Raw genomic sequence first — 22,500 nt, 5'->3', positions numbered from 1 at the left:
ATGACTTCCTGTTTTTTTAATCATTTTGGAACATTGTGTTGTGTTGGATTTCTCATATTACTGTGTATTTAAAAAACATCTTCACTTTTCAAGATTTCAGATTCCATCTAAAACCCTTTCTTTGTCCTCTCTGGGAGTCTATGTATAGGATATGTTTCTGAAAGGATATATATGTGACTCCTCTCCATAAAAGCAGGAAAGGGTCTGCCAATAATATCATCTGCATCAATACTCCTTTAGGTGCATCTCCAACAGTTGGTGACACAATGTGCTGAAAACATAGCATTGTGTTTTAGCCTGAGTGTGATCTAAGAGAAAGTCTAGCCTACAGAGCAATGTCAGTAAATACTGTATAGAGTGCAGCACAAGAAGAAGAAGTGCATTAACCAGCTGTAGACTCATTTGCTGGAGGGCATTTGCACATCTCAGCAAAGTTTAAACAGATAGCAAGCAAGTTAAACATCCATTATTAAACAATACGCAAATACTTTTTGAAAACCTAACAAAGAGGGTACTGTATCTGGGCCAGAGACAACATGAAAATACTCATGTATGTTATATTTAGGTGCTGATAAAGATGCACAGTAAGTCAAAATATTAGAACCCTCTGTGTTTAATGAATACCTGAATGCCTTCTTTGAGGACTAACACAGAGGAGATAAATTATCTTCCTCTGTGAGGTATCTGAGACATACCATTTTATATCTTCCTCATAGCTTCTCCAGTCCTGTAATTAAAAGAAGACATTTGAATGTTTTCTTTCTTTTTTCCGTACTGTACTCTCAAAATGGTCAGACAGATGGAGCTTTATTGTAATTCTAAAAAAGTCCATATGGCGTAATTGTGGCTGGCAAAATCTCTGCCTGAATTATAAAAAAGTAAATTTATTGGCACTTAGCTGGACACTACATGACTGCAGTGACATGCACCATTTGTTCTAATGGTGGTGAAGTCTTAATTCACTGTTTCCTAGGGATAGAAAGGCTTAACATTTTTATTTTGTGAAATAGATGATGGTTATCGACAAATTACCATTGTAATCATCTGAAAAAGTGTAATATACCATATTGCAGGTGTTTTACTTAGTTTGGAAAAACTAAGTATGTGACAGTCTTGATCACCACTGGAAACAGACCTCTATACAGAGGACAAAGGCAAGCCTTGAGGGATGGAACCTGCCACTGATTCCTCGTGTGTGAAGCCACAAGACTCACAGCCCATGTTGATTTACTGACAAAAACAAGCTCCCCTTCTGTGTGAGTCGATGCTTGTGTAGAACACAACACTCATACAGGAAATTTCACTCTTTGCTTGTGCTCATCTCTCAAAGGTAATGGCTCGGAAAATCTGGAAATCTTTAAAAGGTAAAAGCAGCTACAAGGCCATTATACATTTGACTCACACTGCCATCACAGCTTGGACAAGCTGACAGAGGGTCACTGGCTTATTAGTTTCTCTTAAGCGATAAAGTCCAAATGAAAGGAAACAGAATCAAAAAGGCTTCATTCAGTGAAGGCTGTGAGTGTAACCTGTATATGGCAGTTTGAAACAATATCCATTTCACTACCGTTTCAAACATTTACGGGACGTGCAAATAGAGTCCTAACAACAGGAAGGGGGTGAGTGAGTTCTTTATGTGCAAGAGCATTTCCACAGGTACCTTTTCCTTCTTCATGATTTCAGGTTCAGAAAACCCTTAATCCGATGATCAGACTCCAGCAAACCACCATAAGATTCTGAAAATACAAGAACGTGTGGTCAATAGTCGGTGTACATGACTTACCTCGCTAAGCCGGCTTATACTTTAGCTCATAGCACTTGTAAGCTTCTTAACCAGTCAGCTCAAACTGAGCTAATTATTCATAGACAACCTCCAACTCTGGGAATACAACCAAGGATGAGTCCCTAAAATCATGAATTTTTCAATTTAGCATATGGAAAGTGTTTAATTACCTGCTTCATAATCCAAGCAGGGAGATTTGGCATATTCCTGCTTTATTAACTGTAACTACCTTCTACATCACCCCTTTGTCAAACACAGGTCTTTGCCTCTAGCTTGGCTTGGTGAGCTCTAATTGTTGCAGCTATGATATTTTAGTCAGCTGGGGTTGGAATTTCTTTAATCTTTCCAAAGACAAGCCTTTGTCTCCAAAGATTTAAAAGCTGACTCATACTGCTAAATGTTATTCATCTTAATGGCTTTTATATGGGCCTTTGTGACTTTAATTTAGTTCGGAGTCAAAAGTCTTTGCCACTGTGCTTTTCAGTCATATTGCTCATGGTCACCAGAAATGGTAACACTGTAGAAATCATGGTAGAGAGATTTTCTGTAAGATTTTATTTTCTGATTATCACTATTTAATAAGCAGGCAAATGCAAATATGTAAATATCACTTCTGTAAATTAGTAGTGCACAATGAAGGGTAAAAACATTCCATTGACATTTTTTCTCTTGTTCATATGATGATCAAAGCTGTGAAAATTTTCTGAAATATAGTTGCAGCTGAGTTCAATAAAAGCACTATTATAATGGCATACCATCAGCAGAGATACCTCATTAGATTTACATTCCCAGTCCTGCTTATTTTTTTTCCTTCCCTGCTGGTACATCCACATTGATTTCCCCACATAAACAATATGCTTACTGAGGCACTTCATCACCTGACACACTGATAGCTTTTATAACTTCATCTTGCTTATTAGCATATTACCTAAAAACTCATTTATGAACGACAATTTGAGCCCCTTTGAGGATCACTGTTGCATAAAGCAAACATAATTGTCAAGTAAGATTCTACAGCAGTTTGATCCAACATGTTTAACAGAGAGTTACGAACAAAGACAAGACCAAATAATGACATCTTTGAAATATTCAGACTCAATCAGAATGGCAAGCCAAAAATGGCAAATGGTAAATTAGGTATTTTTTTATACAAACTATGACTACATCAAATAGAAACAAAAATCTGTTTGATAGAGTAGATGTAAAACTAAAATATGATGCTACAGTACAAGATAAATTAAATGCAAATGGTATGCAAACACTGAAGAGAAAAATCAACATCACCTTTCCACGCAGCATGGCTATGTATCAGAGCAGAGCACACATAATTTGAAAGCATATATTTACTCCTGAAAGCAAGTGGAGGTAATAATGCATGAACTAACATAAATGATGTACAGCTCACACCAGAAAGAAAAAGTTCCAACATAAAATTAAAACTTTCATATAATTTTCAGACTATTAACAACTTTGAATGAGATGAGACCAGCTTTCCTTCTAGGTTACATTGTTGGTTGTGCACGTACATGTCCACAGGTAAAGGTCAAGAAAATGTAATATCACAGTGAGCATATATTGTAGGGCCTTTACTTTACTTTTAAATGGCTGAGAACAAAAATAACATTCAGGATGTTGAGATTTGCAGGCATAATACGATTTTATCTGATCTACTCTATATGTAAACAGAAGGAGGAAAAAAACCCAACACATACATCCAGAGTCATGAGAAACCATCTTCAGAAACAAGAAGAAAAAGAGTCCTTCAGCAGATGTCATGGGCCACACAGAGTCCCGTTCCCAACATCTGGAAGCCAGTATGAGATTACGAGAGGTAGAAGTAACAGTCCAAATCCAAAACTGTGACAAGCTCTCCACGGTGCCTCGCAAAGCCTGTCAGAAACTTTGGAAGACTGTAAGCAAGCCTGGCAACTTAGAATTGGTGCTTTTCATTTTTGCAAGCATTCTCACTTTACTTTTAGTACTTAAAAGTTTTTACAGGAAAACGGTTATCAATCTGTTGGCTGTATTTGAGCTAACAGTTTAGGTTCAAAATATGACTAACACAAAGTTACAGCTCAGCCTCAAATGAAGATAAACCAAACGCTATTCACAGTCCTTCAATTGCAACTGCTGCTTTAAAGGATGTTCTTTTGAAATGCAAAGTTACAGGAGAGAAACAACATTTTACTTGTATTAAATATCTAATTAAATCAGTGTAAAGCACGGTACACACATTCTATCACTACTGGAATAACATGACAAAGAAGTAAGGCAACTAAAAATTGAAAGGTTACATACCTTTAATTTTGCACCCAAATAATTGAAATTATTTTAAAAGCTGAACTACTATAGCTAAGGTGACTGCAATTACTACAGAGGTACTCTATGTGTCTTATGTGTCAAGGTAAATCTCCTGTAATAGGACCTCGCTGTTACAGAATATATTTCACCTGGAGTCTTGTCATTTGCTGTATATTAAGTGAGTTTGGACCAGAGTTTCCCGTAAGCTAAAACACAAGGGTGTATCTGTTTTGCATAAGGTTTGTTGCCCAACTTGAAGTATCTCTAATGTAAATCTAATAGAAACAAACAGTTGACTGTTTGCTAAGATAATGTCCTGCTCCAATATACAGTAGTTGAGGCAGCAATTCATAATTTTTCTTTCAACCTTTAGGTTGAAACAGAATAAATAACTTTAAGACCATCCGCCCACTTGTTGAGCTTTTTACTGGAATAAATATTATTTATTCTTTTTTGATTAAACAGAGTGGAAAAGAAGGGACAGAGAGATGGGCGCGACATCTGAGAAAGAATCCCTGCTGGATTCGAACAGTGTATCACGATTACATGGCACACACTGTATCCAGCTGAGCCACCAGGACGTCACAAACTCTTTTGTAGGATGTTTGCAACCATGACAACACAGCAAATAACACCTATGTGTATTATGAACAAGCCCACAAATGGAAGGAAACCAAAAATCTGGAGCCACAATACCACACAAGTGAAATTAAGTTAATGCTATTGTCAACAGACTCAAAAGTGGTCTGAAGAGAGTCCCAGGAAGGAAATCTACTTAAAGCCCTATCATTCCATGTTATTGCAATAAAAGACTTTATTGCAGACTAAAAAAAAGAATACTGAGGGAAAATATCCTCTCCTTATCTTTTACCAGACGTTGTTCCAGATAAACGTCTGCAGTAAGACTGGTTGTGATTTATGATCAAGCTTTAGTGTAAAATTAATGCTAGATTTTGTGATTTTAGATGTGATGATCACAGGGGAAATCACTAAGGACTGTAAAATGCTCAGTGGATTTCACTGTCTAATGTAATGAAGCCTGTTTCCAAAAGTGACTCAAGTGACAGACAGCTTTCAGGCATCTCACTTGCTCAGCTGTCTAATCTCAAAATCACTGACATGTCAAAATTCAAAGATCTATAGAGCTGTGGAGGTACTCATGAAAAATTCTTCAATTTATGTTAGACTGTGACACTGAAAGGCTGTAATGTACTCCATATTCAAGATGAAAATGCACCTCTTGTATCTTGCCAATGACAGCACATGTGAATTAACAAGGTGAAAAATTTCCCTAGAAGATATGACAATGAAACATCCAGTCTATTAAATATATTATTCATGAAATTAATATGTTTCATTGAGGTATTATGAAAAAATATGAGCACTTCAGTGTCAATTTAGCCATATGTCTTTTGCACTTTTGAAACATCCATTGCTTTAAAAGCAAAGAGGATTTCCAAGCAATGTTTGTGTTCTTTCTGTGTCCCAAATTTAAGTGCATATTTTTTGTAGACTCAAGGCCACAGGTGGTGTATTTGGGCAGAAAAAATCCTGTAACAATGGGTTCAGTATAAAAACAAAAATAAAATAAGTCATACAAAAATACAAAGTGGTGTATTAACACTGTTAAAAGTGAAGATAACTGATCAAGTAACGTAATTTTTGCAACTAAGATAAGCTGGTTATCGAAGGCTGTATCCTATATAAATACATTCTTATAGTCACTATTCATCTTAAAGATAATCCTTCTAAATGTATGAAAGTTTACGCATCAGAGGGAAAATATTTAGCTAAGGGGAGATGCTAATCCTGCTTAGTGACTCCACTTATCCTGCAGGAGTTTTTATTTCATCTACTGTAAAATAAATTCTTTCATCCAAATTTAGGATGCACATTGATTTGTTTAATATCTGGAGAGAAAACTAAAAATACAGTGTATCAAAAAAATTAAGTGTCAACCCCTTGGTGTTTTCCACAGAATGAGGTTACACTCGTGGCAGTTTGGAAGCAAAAGGGTGAACAGGGCATTATGATGGTATTTTTACTTTTACTTAATTAATTAATATTTTCCTTCATTGTTATTTACATTCCAACAGTCTGCTGTCCTGTGGAATTGTGGTCTTAACAGACTGCGAAGGAGTAGTTAGCCGCTACATTTAAATCTTTATTATTATCAGGAATGCAGCAATACAAGGTTTCCCATGATGTGCAGGGACAGACGATTAGAATTAATTAGAAGTAATTAAGGTTTGTTCCAAAGGTTACATCTTTCACTGCATGCTTTTTTGCAAAATAGCACAAAAAGGCTCTGAAAGGAGAGTTCTTTCCATGATTGCACCTTTTCCTGATGTGTTTGAATTAAGCAGGCAGGGGTTAATGTATCATGTGAGAGCAAAGGGCAAAATCAAAGCGTAGCAGCGGCTTTACGGTTGGAAGTTTCAATCCTTAGGATTGTAAAAAATAAAAACATGAGTGGGTTGTCAAAATTTTTGGGCATTTGTTTATACACTTGTGCAACCCACCCACATATTAAACATTGTGTGTGAAACCCTGCACAGAGCGACTCTTTGCTAATTTGCATTGCAGAACAGGAAACAGAAAACTCGATAAAGCCTGGGTCATGTCAAAGTCAAAGGAGATACAGAGGAGATTTGGGATATTTCTACTTGTCTCTACATAAATAAGAAAACACAGACAAAATCAACTTTAACTGTATTTATGAGTAAAATGTTTTCAAATACATGAATGAAATATGAACAAACTCCTCTTTAAAACCAGTCTGGTTCTACTGAGGAACTAATATTTCTCAAGACAAATATTTACATTCATTCATTTTTTGTTTGTAAATTCTGAAATTTTATTCTTACAATACAATGTACAAAATGTTGACAAATCAACACTTACATGTGGATTTTGGATGGTTTGCTAAAAAAGCAGTAAGCCCAAAGTCTCAAAGTTAAAATTAACTGTAAGATCCCCCTTTTAAAGCAATGACACACAATCGTGCATATACAGAAAGCATTTCTACTTTGCAACATAATGAATGTTGTAATTCACTTTCCATCCCCTAAATTTGTTTTACTTTATTTTATAATCTGTCTTGCTACTTGTGGGAAGTGCTCTGCAGATAAAGATTATTATTATTGCAATTTGAATAATAGTATGATACATATGTCTGTGGATTTCAAATATAACTCAGTCAGTACGCGATGCAAACGTTTAACGGCTGACTGCCTTATCAAAGTCACTCAATCGACTTCTTCTTCCCAACCGTAGATCAAAGAGGTATCCATCTGCTATTGCCGAGCTCATGCCACACGCTCTGCCAGTTAGAGGATTTCTCAGACATTATCTCCTTTTCATCCTGAAATGGTGCGTTTTTTCCTCTGAGACAAGCACCAAGCACAAAGCAGCACCCAATCATTTAGCAAAACAAACAAAGTATGTAATAAAAGGAAAGGGCATTTCATTTTTCCCAGTTTGCCAAATCAAACAAGCAACATTTTGCCAATTAGGTCATGTACTTATGTCAGATAGAGGTGCTTTATCTGGAAGAGCAAGGTGACAGAGGCCAAGTGAAGTCAATAACTGTTCTTGCTAAGAATCATTTCAACTCAAAAAATCTTGACAGATCTAAGTGTCCCTTCAGGTTAGGAGGATTAAATAGAGATTGACAGCAAAATGTTCAAAAATACAGTAGATGAGCGAGACTTTTCTGAATCTATTAAAACGATTAAGATTAGAGAGGCACTTTTTTTTTATCTCTGCAGTACAAATTTTTGAAGTTATGTCTATAATCAAGATTATTTGGAATAAGAGGAGGTGATGATACTCTCCAAAGAATATTTTAGATATGGAATAAACATGAGCTCATCATTTAATTAGAATTGCACCATTTTCTACTTGTTACATGTTACATGTTACAGCATGCATTACTAATGAATTCATTTCACTTTGAAAGTTCAATTGTGCTTCTACAAAAAAAAAAAATAGAACTAATAAGAACTTTGACACATTCTCAAAAATTGCAATAAACTATTTGTTGACCTCAACGGAATACATTTCAAAATAAACATTAACAAACAAAAAATAAATGTGTGAGTAATAAATGCTTTTGGCATTCAGACATGATCCCACAACAGAACTTTAAACTAAAGCTAAAAGACTGCAGAGGCTGCTGGCTTGTGGTTGGCTCTGTGCTCTCATTTTAGTTTGAAAAGATTTGCATTTGAAAGCTTGAACATGGTCAGCACGGTGCTGGCATTTAAAAGGTTTGATTACATTTCTTGTTTCATGTGTGGCCTCACAGGGCATCACAAACTGTAAACTGAGTTTCATCCTTATTTACAGAGAAGAACCTCCACGGTCTGTTATAAAGATTTAGTCCTATGGATCATGGATTTTTTTAAGGGCACACTATGCAACAAATTCATATATATTCCTTGAATCTTCACATTTCGCTGTATATCAGACATTTCTGGGCAACAACTTTTAGGCAAAGGTGTCGAGACACCAGACCAATGGCTTTTCTTGGCTAAGGGGACTAAAAAGCAAACACACAAAAAAATTAATTTAAACTGAGAAAGCAGCAGATCCCCACTGAGTTTTGTGGAGATGTGTACTTGTTTGTGTTTTAGAGAGTAAAAGCTACTAAACAATCAATAAATTAGGTTTTATTTCTCTGATTCATTATCTTATTACTCCAAACTTTTTTTTCTATCTCCATTATCTTCAAATAGTAAAAGTTAAAGAAAACAACCAAAACAAGTTGGATTTCTTGGTCTGTGATTTAAGTAAATGTGTTACTAAATTGTAGCTTACAGTTCATATAAAAAGCAATTTTGTCTTGACCACAAGGTGAGAAATTGGTTTAGATTTAGAAGCCTGACGTCTCATTTCTGAAGTACACTGAATGCAGCATTACTGACAGCACAGGGTAGGCATCTAGAAAGACTGGGTTCACAAACAATACTAGGCTAGCTTAAAAGCCCCCCCAAAAGAAAATATTGCTTGTTCCAGCTCTACATCATCAGATAAAGTATGACCACAGAGTGAGGCTAAGTAGCACAAAACATGTTCATGTCCTTCACTAATTTCGTTGCAAATGTCCATCATGAATAAATTTCTCCACGTTAATTATTCATCTCTTCAAATACCTACACTAGTGCAGTGTTCCATATTGCAGTTTGAAGAAGAAAAGGCAAAAAACTTGCACAGTTACTACATTTTCCATAGTTTTCATTTATTAGTACATCAACATACTACATCTCCACACTTGTTCCTATGTGATGAATTCCATTTTCCATGTCTCACTAAGTGTTCATAGGCCACACTTATACTGTAGACAGAGGGGATTTTGGAAGTCATTCATCCATGAACCATTATGCAACACATTCTTAAGTTAAGACTAGTCCTTCCACAGTCATTTAACTTTTCTACTCCCCTCTCACAATTCCTTTTTTTCTACTATGCTCTCATCCGTGAATGATTATAATAGGATAAATTTACATGGTTATGGTTTGATTTCACGAAAGTGAATGGTTACAGAATGACAAAATTCTACAGACATAGCTTACAAATTTTCCTTTTTATAAGTCAGAATTACCCTCGTGTCACATCGACATGAGTTGCCATCTCACAATTTGCAACCATGGACTGTGACAATAGTTGAATTTGGACATGTTGACAAATGTACCTATTACATGGTTTCAGCTGAGACTGGGCAGGTGTATAACTAAGCAGTGACATGTACTGAAATATCATGAGGAAAACCTCTGAATCTTGAGAACAAACCTTTTGGATTCTTAGCGTTCAATATTTTCCTTTTAAATGTAGTGAATTGAATATATTGCCCCCGTGCTAATGGTGAAGTCAAGAGCAAACCGGGAGTCTTTAACCATCCATCCACCCAAACTTCCTGGAGGATGCTGACAAGCTTCATGAATGTCCCACATCACTAATCGTGCTCACCATAAATGAGGCCTTTTTAGTCAACAGACACACTGCCTTGAGCGACTATGTCCAGTCCTCATCTATCAATTCTGACAACAGAGAAAGTATTTGTCAGTCTAATCTAATGAACTTATATCACTGAAGCATGTCAAAAGGCATCATCAGTAAATGTGAGGCTGAATGGCTCTGAAGGGCTGTAAGAAAATAAAAAATCTTTAACAAGATTATATTTACATTGCTGGTCTGGCTGCTATCATTTGTAACACAGAAAATTGTCATTAGCATCAAACTATTAAGGTTTCATGTCGTTTCATGTCTCAGTGCACATGAACCTGAGGTACAGCAGACCTGCCGTTTCTGCCGACACAGCTTTAGTTGGAAAGTCTCAATGCATCGTCACAGACAGGAATGCGGAGAATAATATTGATAAGAAGTGGATAACAAAACAAAGACAGTTTGGAGAAGAAAAACTTTAAAGAAACAAAAATTTAAAAAACAAAATCATTTCTGGAAGAAATATTGCTTTTCTTAAAATTGTGCTTTTTTCCTTTAGTTCTGTTGTCACAATTGTTGTTCCCTATTCTGTTTATGTTTTTCTCTCTGAAATGTTGTGCTGATTTCTGATTTCTTGTTTAGCTTTGCATTTTAGGGTCCCAGTATAAGACCTTACTTTCTGTTTCAATGGCTCCCTATAATAAGCAAGCCTTCCACTGGCTTTAAGCTCGAGTAAAGAACGGTGTTTGCACCAATACAGTCTCTTACAGGCTATATTTGGCTGAAGATGCATCGTGAATTGGCGGAAGCTGCAAAAACCAAAGTCTCCACTTGATCCACTTCACGAGGCTCTGTTCCGAGAATAATAAGATATGATATTTTTTGGATATTGTCAGTTCCCCATGGAAGAAAAGAGGCACCCTCAAAAAGGTTTTGACAGAAATAGTTTTTGAGGAATTGTTTTCTTGTTTTATTGGAAGCATCTCCTGTTGTGAAAAATATCTCTGGTAACTGTCAGAAAAATGGTGTAATACATGAGTGTAAATCACATCACATTGTGGCATTAAACACAACTGAACCATATTATAATTACAGTCTTGGGTTTCTCCCTAGCTTTTCTCATTACTAATTAATATAGGCTGTTAAATGAACAAAGCTGTCCAGAAACTATGCTAATATACAAACATTAAGTCTCCAGTAATACCAAGAAACAAACATTAAGCCTTATTCATATAGCATTTTTTCAATACTTTTTCAAAGTGATATGAAGCAAATATTAAGAACAAAACATTGATGTACATATTCTGGGGGATTTGGTGTCATTGTTAGGCACAATAAAATGATAGGTAGCTAATTCACCCTCAAGTGAAAAGACATTTCAATGTCATAATGCTGGGGAAAAAAATAGCTAAGGTTTTAGAAAAATAAGTCACAATTCATTGAAAATTATGTTTAGTTTTTGAGTTAGGTGGAAACAAATTTTTGACAATGCAATGAGCTAAGCAGGAAATAGAGCATCTTTTCACAGCTTAATATAATGAATGGTAGTGAGACATCCTCAGAAATATCTGGGATACCTAGAAAGAAATAGCTTGGAACAACTCTTTAGGAAGATGATTTTGGATAATCTTTGCGCGGTATTGTTTCCCCAGTGGGACTGTCATTTAGATTTGAGATTTGCTATGCGATGACTGACATATTGTAACTTTTTCTGTTAGCCTGAAATGGGGTTAAGGTTAGCAGAGCTTGTAGGTGTGTGTGTGTGTGTGTGTGTGTGTGTGTGTCTGTGTGTGTCTCCTCAGGCAGCATACCAGAGAAATCCTAAATAATACATACTGTATACAATCAGTGTGGCATAAAATTTAGATATATTATAAATATTTAATTTTGTTGTGGGTAAGTGTTTCAGATCTATTATCGAGAGCTGTTTGTGTTTTGTGTTTTTTAGGCTTGGTTGGACTTATTGGAGGACTTCTGACTTAGACTGCCTTAGTTTTATCAAGGTTGTGAGAGTTAGGTAAGAGCGACTGAAAACAGATTATGGATGACTAGAAATTGTAGGTGGAAAACATTGAAATAGGAAAATAAAAAAAAAGCAAAAGCTAAAAAATACAAAATAACAATAATACCCTCAACATGGGAACCCACTGAATCATACAACACATAAAAGATTCATATTCTGCTGGTTTTGTACGGCTTAATAAACAGCCATTCAGCCTGTGGACACACGGCAGCAGTGGTATAAACCCCTTAGGTATAATCGAAATTAATCATTACTAAAATGAAATCGTTAGAAACAGTAAGGAAACGTCAGCTCTTCAAATTATGAACTTTTGTGAACAATTAACACAGACTGAAAAACTGAATAAATGAAAGAATGGTAAAGCTCGGTATCAGCAAGAAATCCACCCTGGTTAAGTGTCCCTCTGATTATGTGTGTGTAACAATGTGCTGATAAAAGTGTTATACTGCTTACTGAAAGAAAAATACAGCCAAATAAAAGGACTGCACTGCACAAACACTTCATCTTCATCTTTGAGAAGGTTATACCAATTCCTTGTAAGAAACTGACAAATTTCTCTTATGTCAACATTTACATTTGGGAAGAAGATAAAACGTCAAGTCTAAAATCCAAAATGTGCTTATTATTTCAAAGTAACAATGATGTAAAGCATCAGAAAGACTGAAACCACAACTATGTGCCTTAGACAAATACAGCTTTTTGCCCATTTAGACAAACCTGCAAATATCACATTCACCAAAGACTGCACCAAGAAAGAAAAAACAGTTTTTCGAACCTGTGAAATGCTTTCCAAAGACATTAAGACTTTGGAGAGACTTAGCTTAGTTGGGTTTCCAACTTTTAAATTCCAAGCAAAAAATCATTATGTGTGATTGTAAATCTATCAAAACTGTACATATTTGTTGATTAAGTGTTAAAAAGAAAAAGTGTGTTGGTACATTTCAGTTCCAACAGCTGTCCCTGCAACAATATGCGCTGGGAGTTTGAAAAGACAGCTAGATAAAAACATTTATAACAAGATGGCATTCACAGACGCCTTGTTTTTTCTGTAGAGCCCTAGATTATGCATCTTTATTAAACCCCGACACTCAAGCAAACATAAAAAACAGAATGTGAAGGTTGAGGCTCTTAACCATCCACTTCACCAGAATAGTTAATGCTTCTGTTGTCTCCAGCCTTTAATAGGCTGCAAACTAAGAGATTTCCAATGCGGCTGGTGCAGTCAGATGAAGAGCACCCAATATAACTTTCTGACAAACGAATCAATGTGTCAGAACAGAATGAACTCTCATCACAGTAGCATATTCAGCTGGAATAAAAAAAAACAAAAAAAAACATTATCTTTTTGCTAATGCCCCAGTCAAGATTAAAGAGTGCATTAAATCCAATACATTTTGTCCATCGCTTCTTAGTTTAGAAAAGAAAGTCTTAATAGGACTAGTGAGAATCGTTATATAAAGCGCTGTACAATGATATATCATTCTTATGCATTATTTAATGGGACTGTGGGGAAGACTGTGTTTGTGCACATTTCAAATTCTGTATAAGAGCATGCAGGTCGCTTAATTGGCTTGCTCGGGGCAGCTAAGAGGAATGCTGTTCTAGTAAAAGATATTGATCAGTATGACCAGATGCAGCTACTGAAAGCATTAGCTAAATGGCCTAATGTCACCTACAGGTAAACAATAGAGGATCAGACGCTACCATTTCAGACATCTGTAAGGTTGCCATTATACTCAGCCATTGTTTCTTGTTTACATAGTATCACTCTGACACAGAGTCAGGAGCAACAGTTTACAGATGCCGCAGTGGCGGGATGACTGCACAACAACTCTTCTTGAAGATGACAGATACCGCCAATCATTTTCATACCTGAGTCAACAGAGGTAAAGGGTGATCAAGCTGGGGCTATGCAGTGAATCTCAGGGGTATACAAAGATGCAGTTTGAATGTCGTATTTTCTTCAGCTGGTTTGATGCTTTTCCCAGCTGAAAATTTGCGTCAAGTTTCAAGCTTCTCCAGACAAGCTGAATGCAGTTCTGGATTATAACCGCTGCTTCCCACCTGACTAATCATCATTATTCAGCCGATCACAGTCATTTTGAGTCCTCGTTAAAATTGGTTCTCTTCACCTGAATAAAACCAGCTGAATGAGGCCAACTAAAGTGTCAGACTTTCTTCACTATCTCTATTTAGTGTTGACAGTTTGAAATGTGACAGGCATTTCTTCAAACATGTTTCTTTGGATAATTAGCACCACCAACTGTTTACTTTGAGGCACTTAACTTCTACTGAACAACTGCCAGTATTTTGATGAGCAACTATAGACATTAAGGTCATGGACTTCTTTGGAAAACCAAACACCAGCATGGCTGTAGGAACATTTTAGTTATAAGCCAAATGAAAAAGGAAAGCCCAATAACTTTTGTTGACTTTTTAGCAAAAAAAGGTGTGGGTCAGAGGCTAATACCACTGATCTAAAAAAATGCTCAGACATCTGCCAGCTTACCAGTGAGTAAGAAAAGACAGCAGCTTCATTTTAAATCTGATCTTCACTTTTTTCCTTTTTTTGTACTCAGAGCACTGTAAAAGCAAAGAGAAATGTCATTTTCACTTACATTTACTTACAATTTTCAATCCCAACAAACATTTATTTTTAGGTGTAACTCTCCAACCATCCTGTGAAGCTACCTGAATCTTTATTCAACACAGTGGTCCTCTCTCAAAATTGGCATGCTTTCATCATAATATTTTTAAGGACACCTTAAAGTACAACAAACAACAAAATACAACTGTACAAATGTTTCTCTTCTCTTCATTTTCTCAAAAGAGGTTCAAAAACTTTCTGAAGGACCAAACACTTGATTCACAAAACTTTATCACAAAAATTAAAATATGTTTCTGCTTCTGTGGAGAAAACATAGTCAATGCTTGCTGGCATGACGGAATAAGAATACCAGAAGATCTCTCTTATTTTTTCTCCTATATTTGGTCGGTTTTGTTTGCATTTTCTGCCTCAAGGTATTGCTTTTATGGATAGCAACCTATATGTATATAACATGGCCTAACTCCCCAGTTCTTGTGACTTTTCTATCTATCAAAGATGGGAAAGAGCATATCAAATCAGGTTAACAACTGGATGGAAATACAACTAACAACCTTGCTTCCAGTTAGACCCTATTCATTTTACATGACAGTGATCACATACCACCAAGAAGGTCATTCTGAACCTTTTTCATCTACTTATCTGTCGTAGTCAGAAGTAAACCATATGAACTTAGCCATGTCAGTAAAAGGCACACTCCAAGTGCGCATTTATGCTTTTTGACAATAAATGATAGTTTTCCTTATTCAGATATACCATTAAGCCGTGTGAGGCTGAAAGCCCTCAAGATCAAAGGAAACATGCAGCAATCATTATTTCCTAAGGTACCAAGTCAGAGTACAAATATCAGGATGATATACAAATATATGACAAATAAGAAAGGTAGTTTTGTCCATGTACTTTGATTTATACTGATTTAAATAGTACTTTCAAAATGCTTTGAGCAGTTTTCTGTTACTTTATTTTTTACTGCAGTATGTTTAATCTTGATTTACTAAAATTTACTATATAAGTAACTATATCTGAAGCAACATTAGCAACCGAGTAAGAGACCTCTGGAAAATAATGTAATTCACAGATCCATTTTCACTGCTTTGGCTGCTCTCTGTTGCAGGAAAGAGCAATCTATCCCAGCATGCAATGGATTAGAGGCAAGGTACACTCTGCACAGGTCAGAAGTAACACTTGCAAAGTCACATTCACCTTCAAAACAGGCAAAATTGTTTCTAATTCAACAACCAAGCACACCATCTGACTTCGGATGGGCGTATCTTGTTGTGGGTGTCTCTAACATGTGCACACATATCCACTGTCCTGTTGTTGTGAAACAAGTCGTATCTTTTTTTGTCCACAACTCACTGCCAAATAATTCACTGTTTAATGATGAGGGAGAAAATACTATCTATACGAGCCGTGTCAATTATCTAATAGAAGTAATAAACAGCTCCATATCATGACTTTAACAGTGTCACTGCAGTAACTGTTAAGTGTAATATTTTATAGGGCTGACCTTTCCCTCCTTCTGAATTTCATGATGTAGCAAAGTTGAAAAGTGGATAGTGTTTTCTGCCTCTTGAGGCCTTTGTGTTATTTACCTGTTACCTCCAGTGATCAGTGCTATGAGTGCACGGCTGCTCCTTTTTGTCACTTTGTTACTTTCTAACCCTGGACAGCAAATTTAAAGAGGAGTTCTAGTTTAATTACTTCAGCCCTTTGGTGGCTACTCCTTTGATCTTTTTTCGTAATTACACCATTTCTTGAACTTTTTTTCATGCATCTTGAGCGCTAAATAACTTCACTTGCCTAGAGAGAAACATCTATCTCACTCTGTCGCTGTTAACAACTTAATTGGCACTTATTTTCTCCTTTTCTTACTAGTTCGTGTCTGCTTGCTGGGTCTAATATTCACTTTTTAGTCACTGACACCTCTTACTCTAAATCTGTCATGGGTTGTATCACATTATCCTCAGATCATTCTCTGTTTATGTTCAAGTGATACATGAAAGCAATGACAGATTAGTTTTAAGGCCCCTGGGCGTTTCTAAAGCCATTTTCTCACATGAACAGTGAAGACTTTCAAGAAAATGTGCAAACAGTTAGATCTAAATTTTCCCTTACTTGGTGTTCATACCTGCAAGACACAGCTGAAAATACGACTGAGGGGGTGCATCAGAATGTCTTTTGAGAGTACATGGAGACAGATCATGACTAAAAATCGTGGTGTTTTGTTGAGAGCATCTCCAGAGTAGCAAGTGAGGCTCCATGATGTCAGTTTTTGTGTTTCTATCAATACATGTATCTGAAGGCATCTACACCTGTAAGAAATTAGCAGAATGAAGGAGCAGCTCTGACCAACAGATTAGATGCTACATTTAAGCTTGGTCTCTACAGAGATTTTATTCAAGAGCTGGGTGGGAAATTGTCACAAGAAGTCTGGAGAGAATGCTTCAGAGATTTACTTTCACATATGTTAACCCACCAGATTATCTCTAGATAAGTTCAGGACTGCAATGCATATGTGAAAATGGCTTTAGTCTGAACAACTTTTACATAATGTTTGGATCAGCCTTTTATCTAATTTCATTGCATTCCCAAATCACTGCATAAGATCATAGGCACGATGAGATGCAATGTATACTTTGTCTGATTTGTATCGACGTAGCAACTTTGTTTTCTGGAAAATAATACTTAAAGAGATATCATTCAAAATCAGTCTGATCACAAAATTTGCCAAGCAAAAGCAGTTTGGACTCCACTGTAACAAATATTGGTAGAACTGCCAAGATGAGCGGAGTTCCTGGTAAGTTGATAAATACTCTTATTTGAAAGTCAAGGGCTCATCACTTTCCCTTTTCAGCGCAACTAACATGCTGTACTGCAAACATGTACAGTACCAGTCAAAAGTTTCAAAATTAATAGGTAGATGTGTCCAAACAAACATCAATTGCTGAAAATTGTATTACTATTTTAATCATACAGTCACAGTTAATGATGGTTTAAGAGGTCACATTTTCATCCTGAACCATCACAGCATGATCATTACATTACAGTACATGCATACATTCAGAATATACAGGATATTAAAAATGATGTGAAAAACTTCTCCTTACCGCATTCAAGCTGCCTTTACCAGTATATTCAGAGCATGCCAAAGCAATAACTAAAGCTATAGAGAAGGGACTTAGGCATATGCTTCCACACAGTGCGAGAGCACCACTACAGTATATATTCTTGTATGATTTTTTGGCCGGTCTGTTGTGGCTGCCTGAATAAGATATTCAAGAAATGCTGATCTATCTTCTCAGCAACCTACAAAATTCAGCACTGTAATTTAATACTGGAACATAATGATAGCTTTGGCAAACACAAATCTTAGCCCAAACCGAGACTTTATTTCTCACCATAAATAAGTTGTTTCAAACATAACCCAGGAAAAGAGCTGCCTAACAGTAATCAAGTAGTTATGAGACACAGGGAGCGACTGAAACCAAAAGAAGAGTTGATTCTTCTCCAACTGATGTACCTCAACTGAAACATTGAATTCAATTGTCCTATCCACCCCTCCCATCTTGCTCATTGTGGGGACTTTGTGGCTTTTTCAACACTTCATAATCACATTTGCTCTGTTTGACAAAATGTAAAGGTGACAACAGTCTGCTAGTGGGCACATACTGGCCCATATATATGGGAAGAACATGCAGTGATAACACCTATATAAAGTGATATGACAGCAACAATATCGTGTGACAATAATGAACAGACTTCAGGGCTACAAAGAGCAGATTGAGAACGCTCTAGCCTGCCTGATGAAGGCCAATGAGAAACTGTTAAATTGTATGTTAACACCTTGTAAACAGGGACATAAAAAGGGAAACATATCTGTATTAAAACATACAAAACTGTGGCATATACTGAGGTGGGATTTTTGTAAAAAAAAAACCTATAGCTTAGAAATTATCAAGAAAAAACGTCATCTTTAGAGAAAATACCTCCTGAAAATGTCAAGCTGCCAACATGACTCACTGCAAATGGCTATTTTGAAATATATTGTACATACAACAAAATGTGGTCTATATACTGCCTCACAATCTTTTATACTCCAGAATACAGATCAATAGCTTGTGTTTCTGCTCTCTCATTCCAACAGTGGCTGATAACCTTCTCCTGGTCCAGATTTCATAATGAGAACACATGACATCGACTCCAGAGCAGCTGCTGTAACACAATACAATGGAATGACAAAGTAGTGAGACCCCATTAATCTCACCTCATGGCCTGCATGCAGCAATTTAGAAAAAAGAAAAAAAATCTGTATACACATCTCTTTTTATGCATTACCTGCTGAGAAAAGAAATTGTTCTGTAGTTGTTTCCTGCCTGCATTAGCATTGCTCAAGATGGAAGTGTTGGCAATAATACAAAATAATGATAATGACCATCCTGTCTGATTTCATTAGGCAAACACATGACAGCCAGTGCTCTGAGCTTCGGCTGGAACGTCACGCAACATACTGACAAGCCAAAGAGGTGATTATCACCACTTACAGCATCACACACAGTTTGTTAAAAAAAAAAAAAAAAAGAAAAGATGTACATTTATAAGTGTCCTGCTACACACACTGCTAATCTAGTTCAAATTACAAATCCAATAAGGCTCAAGGGTATTAACACTCCTATTAAAAAAACTCATTAACCTCTGTTTTAAGGAGCCCTTTCAAGTTCTTTATTTTAGAACCTGTATGATGCTGTGTCAGTTTTAATTTGATGTATTCACTCAGCACCTCAAAAACACTGGATTAAACCTTTGCTTAAAATAATAACAATGAGCAAGGCCCCAAAGATAGTGCAATAAAATTGGGCTTTACATGTCTAAAATGCCAATTTTATTGCTCTCAGTCATCAGTCATATGTAGCACTGCCAACATCTTGTGATCACTGTCATGTTTCAATTTACTATGAACTTCAGTCGACAGCCATAAAGAGATGAAACACTAATGGTAAAGAGGGTGTGTACAGTAGATGCAGCTGGTACTCAGTGATTTTCAACAGCACTGCAAGCTGCAGTAACACTCATTGTCTGCCCTGATGTAACCACACAGCTGGTCAATACTGACATCTTCCCCATGGGGAGGCCTTGGAAGGTATTGTGTGGATTAAGCAGGTCAAGATGAGGGATGTTCACTTGACTTCCGTGCAAGATATTGACATCAAACCCCACCTCACTAACAGATTTTCAATCTCAGCACCTATGTGCTGGAGTCTCAATTCTCCTATGTGTTCTTTTTGCCCCCTAAGTAATGAACAGATATTTCCAGAGATCACTCTGATCTCTTCAGCCCTACACTTCAAAATTAGGATAACCGGCATGTAAACAACTTCCCTGCAAATGCTGGGTTGAAACTAAAGAGACTGATGAGATGACATGAGCTGAAAATTCCAGCTGCAAACGTAATCGGCATCAGTCACTCATAGTGAGATCATTATCATGCAGCATCAGTGCTTCTGTATCCCCTTATCATCTCTAAGCCCTCTTAGCTGATTGTCCAAATCCAATGTGATGTGCGTCCAACATACATTGAGAGTGCACATATAGAAAGATGAGGCCTATAAAACCAATCATCTGGCAGTATGCCTTTTACTAGTTAACACTAACAAGTTTCCCTCATCACCCAGGCTCTGTGGATCCACGGTAAAACTGTCCACTTTCCGAGCAATGGGCGCAAATTTGTTCTGATAGGAGGATTCAAACAGCTGCTGCCAATTTGTGAAAAGTCTTGGTCTCTGCGTCGTGTTGATGCAGACACGCCCGGGCCATTTCAAAATGCGCCTCTGTCTGTGGGAATTTAACTCATGTATCACTGTTTAACTATCTTCATTGCATGGTGGGGAGCCAAAATACAGTGCTGCTGTATGACAGGGCTGTTTTAGACCCATCAGGCTGTTAAACAGAACAAATTTTAACAGTCAACGCTCCACCAAGTGAGCACTGAAAACATTTACAAGAAGAACATATATAATATAGACTGATATATATTGCAGTTTCATTGTTCTATTTTTCTTGTTAATCACTGAGCTCGTTTTGAGACATACATTTCATCCACACGTGTTAGAGCTGTTAAACTCAATTCCCCATATCTCACCAAGTAAAAGGGACTTACCTAAAGTGGAACTCACAAACCAAATGTCAAAGGGTTGATCCCAGTGCACGTGATATAGCTGGTCACACTCTTGTTTCACTTGATAAATTCACATCGAATCGCAGATGATGTCGAGAGTTCATTTAATCCAAATTCACACGTAAAACCTTCTTATTAAGAAGCGCTGTGCTGCAAAATCCAGAGGACGTGCTGAGCGGTAATCTGCAGCTGAAGTGTCATAAACAAGATACAGTAGTGTATCTTCAGTTACCTGCGTCGGAATAAAACCCCACCTAAAACCCCTCAACAATCCGATTGAGGCTTAAAGGCAAAAAACACAAAGATGAAATCCCCAAATCCAGAAGCTGAGGAGAGTCTGAGGGTTGCGTCCGAGCCGTCTTCAAACGGTTTCATGCGTGTGTACGTGGTAGTATCAAATCTTCCGCGTGCGGGTTTATGCTGTGGGTTAAATTTCCTATAAATCTCACGCCTCTAGTGAATTGCAATGGAGATGGTGTAGGGATAGAGAACTGCAGTCCGGGGCTCTTTTCAAAACGATTGTTTGCACTCCTGTAAAAGCATCTTGTGGTTGAAGGTTGGCATCAAAATTCTGGCTCAAAGAAAAGTCAACGTCCACACCGGTTTTCTTGATCTAATCACAGCTCCACAACGCAGTCATCACGCATGTTTTGCTGCCATCACTGTCGATATTTGTTGTTTCAACTTCCACTGTCTGTGGCGCAATGAAGGCATCCCATCCATGCACTGATAACGTGTTTTTTCCCAGTTTCTCCTAATACTATACGTACCCATGCGAGCAATTAGTTTTTCATATACGACTTGGTCTGTTCGCTCCTTTAAAACAGCAACGCGGTCGAATTCTCCAGACGGGATGTGGCAGGAAAAATCTCGCTGTATCCCAGAGAAAGGGCAACCTTTGAAAATGCGCTTCTGGTCCTCATGAAGGCGCCTACCTGCGTAATACGAACACTGTCGGTATTAAAGAATACGCGCCGTCACGCCATTATGTCTGGAGCGGAGCAAAAGCAAGTCGCCAGTAGGAAAAGATGTTAGTTATCACAGGAAACGACTGACACCTTTCATGGACAGTGCAGCAGTGCAGCGATGTGATGTCATTTGGGCTGCGTTTACAGCAGACACGCGGTAAAGTGAGGGATTCTTTTTCAGTGGTTAAGAGGTGAAGAGTTTAACATGAAGGTGAATTCATACAGAGAGAGGAGGTGCCATGAGGTGCGTGTGTGTGTGTGATACTCTGGGATGGGCTGGTAGCTTATGGTCCAGCACAATATGATACTGCAACTGTGCACAGGAAGGGAGGGAGGGAATAAAGGAGGAGAATGAGGGGGTGCTGCGCTTCAAAAAACACTATGATCACTCTACAGGCAGATGATATCTTAACTGCTTTGTATTTTCTTACCCTTACTGAATGATGTTGATTTGATGATAATAAGCAAAAAGCATAGATACCTTGACCACCCACGTTTCAGACAACTCCTCACGCATCCCTTCCCTTTAGGATGAGCACTCCACTTTGCCAACAGACATGGGACATCCAGCCCACGGAAAAAAAATAAACATGAATATTTTCTCTCCAGAGAGAAAACAAGACAATGGTTAATCCTCTAAGACTTGCAAAAGAAAGCCAGGGATCGCCCATTCTTCATCATAAAACCAACACCCGGAAC

General features: G+C 37.2%; 1 protein-coding gene across 2 annotated transcripts in view; it reads right to left on the bottom strand.

Moving 5' to 3' along the window:
- The window catches only part of lrfn1 (leucine rich repeat and fibronectin type III domain containing 1), a 116,032-nt gene extending 94,020 nt beyond the window's left edge, over window positions 1-22,012 (bottom strand). The window contains exons 1-2 of one of the 2 annotated variants that reach the window (XM_072392250.1): window positions 20,816-22,012; window positions 1,661-1,736 (exon numbers count right to left, since the gene is read on the bottom strand). The gene's annotated coding sequence lies outside the window, so the exon portion shown is untranslated. The remainder of the gene's footprint in view (window positions 1-1,660; window positions 1,737-20,815) is intronic. The other variant, XM_072392251.1, reaches the window with a different exon arrangement.
- Between the last annotated feature and the right edge of the window lie 488 nt (window positions 22,013-22,500).

This window comes from Leuresthes tenuis, unplaced genomic scaffold (assembly GCF_036924035.1).
Source record: "Leuresthes tenuis unplaced genomic scaffold, fLeuTen1.0.hap1 SCAF_9, whole genome shotgun sequence".
Taxonomy (NCBI): domain Eukaryota; kingdom Metazoa; phylum Chordata; class Actinopteri; order Atheriniformes; family Atherinopsidae; genus Leuresthes; species Leuresthes tenuis.
The sequence above is the reverse complement of the archived record's forward strand: the minus strand, read 5'-3'. Positions and strand labels throughout refer to the sequence as shown.